The sequence below is a fragment of the Nematolebias whitei genome, chromosome 20 (assembly GCF_014905685.2).
Source record: "Nematolebias whitei isolate Nwh7 chromosome 20, NemWhi1, whole genome shotgun sequence".
Lineage (NCBI taxonomy): Eukaryota > Metazoa > Chordata > Actinopteri > Cyprinodontiformes > Rivulidae > Nematolebias > Nematolebias whitei.
In genome coordinates, this window is record NC_056517.1 from 40,641,695 (window position 1) to 40,644,116 (window position 2,422).

Consider the following 2,422-nt stretch of genomic DNA (forward strand, 5'->3'; position numbering starts at 1 on the left):
TCAGTCCACCACAGAGACACCTGGACAGGTCTCAGTCCACCACAGAGTAGAGATGCATTCGTTCCTAAAAAAAAATCTGATCCGGCCCGAGCCCATAGGTTTTTTGTCCGAGCCTGCCCTAACCCGACTAATTAACTGTAATTAAAGGCCCGAACTTGGAAAAAATAAACAAAACTTCTTTTGTAATTGTTTCACCAAATGGATATTAACATACAAAACAAATAGCCTAAATATTCAACTCTAAACATCGGCTGTTATACACATGAACAAAAATAATTTTAGAGCAATTATTTGGAAAAATATAGAAACAGGCTATTTTAATTGAACACGCTGCTCGCTTCGACTTTTGTAGCTTCAGGTGCTGTAACGTCCTTCACCGCAGAAAAGAGCAAGATGCAGAGTGGGACGCACGGCCGATGATCCAGTGATCCATCTGAAACTTAACGGGACTTTGTTTTACCTCTTTCAACCGGCCGCTCGGACCTGAGCCTGCACCTGATACACATCAGCAGGTTTCACTGTGCAGGCTTTGTAGAGGGAGTTCTCCCGTTTTTGTGGGTCCACTACAAATCCTGAGATGTGATAAAAGCAGGGCGGGTGGGGCCGCATGGGCAATTGTTGCGCAATGCATCAGCGCTACTCCCTCTCTTCACAGATTAACTGCTGCACTCTATTTTCTTTCTTTCCTCAACATATAAACTTAGTGCCTCTCCCTCAACAAGTCGATTAACCCCATTTTATATTGTGCATTCTTATTTACTTTTATTTGTGCTGTATGATTCATAAAAACCACATCAAAAGCCTGAGACCGACCTGGCCCGCCCATCAAGCACATCATTTTGACCCTACCCGGCCCAAAATTTGGGTCAGGTCAGGCACATGCTTGGGTCAGAAATTGCAACTCTATCCCAGAGACACCTGGACAAGTCTCCAGTCCAACACAGGGACACATGGAGACAAACAACCATTCACTCTCTCTCTCTCACCTAGGGACAATTTAGAGTTACCATCAGTCTAACATGCATGTTTTTGGTCTGTGGGAGGAAACCGGAGCACCCGGAGAAAACCCACGCATGCACGGAGAGAACATGCAGACTCCACTGTGAAAGACCCCTGGACCAAGATTTGAACAGTGACCTGCTCACGGAAAGGCAGCAGCTCTACCAACTGCACCACCGTGCTGCCTAACTCGTAATTAAATCAAGAACAAAACAAGGACAGTGATAAACCAGAATTGTTGGAGAAGCTCTCTTAATGAGATTTTGCCTTTGAAAACTTTACTCACTCTTATTTCTGGATGTAAATTGTTTTTTTCAGATGATTCCTTTCTCTAATATCAGATGTTGTGCGGCTGGAAGGATTTTTACTGAAATTTTTTTTACTTTTGGACATTGGTTAGAATGCTTAACCATAACAACAAGGTGGTTTTCTACAACTGGGAGCTGCTGATTAACATCTCAAAAGCTCAAATAATGCCTCAACTGCAGACCGAAATCCCAAATGAGTTGAAAAGGAGGAGCTGCAGATGTATTACCATCTACATGGAGGCGGTGCTTGAGTGCCTGACCTCTGAGATCTTGGAGGTAGCGGGAAATGTGGCTCGTGACAGCGGGAGGACTGAGACCGTCCCCCGGCACCTGCAGTTAAGTCCGTGGCAACAGGGGGCTCAGAAGGGTGCTGGGACAAATTGCCATCGCTCAGGGAAGAGTTCTGCCCGGCATTCAGTCGGTGCTGCTGTCCAAGAGGACTGAGAGGTCTGCTGGGTCTGGGCGGACAGATTGGCATCTGCAGCCGGTTTCTTTGGATCCACTGTGGTATGGATTGCTACAAGAGATCCTTCCTGCCCAAAGCCATCAGCATCTACAACAACTCTACTGAAACCAAGAAGAGCTACACAAACATTTAATTTCCCTTTGGGATTAATAAAGTATTCTTCAATTGAATTGAACTGAAACAGTAAACAAACCAGTAAACATACTAGTACACAAGTAAACAAACAAACAGAAGAGCTGAAAGCAATAAACAAACAAACAAACAAACAGAAAAGCTGAAAGCAATAAACAAACAAACAAGCAGAAGAGCTGTAAGCAATAAACAAACAAACAAGCAGAAGAGCTGTAAGCAATAAACAAACAAGCAGAAGAGCTGTAAGCAATAAACAAACAAGCAGAAGAGCTGTAAGCAATAAACAAACAAAAACCAATAGAAGAGCCTAAAAGCAATAAACAAACAAGCAGAAGAGCTGAAAGCAATAAACAAACAAACAAACAAACAAACAAACAGAAAAGCTGAAAGCAATAAACAAACAAACAAGCAGAAGAGCTGAAAGCAATAAACAAACAAACAAGCAGAAGAGCTGAAAGCAATAAACAAACAAACAAACAAACAGAAAAGCTGAAAGCAATAAACAAACAAACAAACA

At 42.8% G+C, this 2,422-nt stretch overlaps 1 protein-coding gene across 1 annotated transcript in view; it reads right to left on the reverse strand.

Annotated features, from left to right (window-relative positions):
* Positions 1–2,422, reverse strand: part of LOC119426474 (guanine nucleotide-binding protein G(olf) subunit alpha) — a 9,353-nt gene that overhangs the window by 667 nt on the left and 6,264 nt on the right. The gene's annotated exons all lie outside the window — the stretch shown is intronic.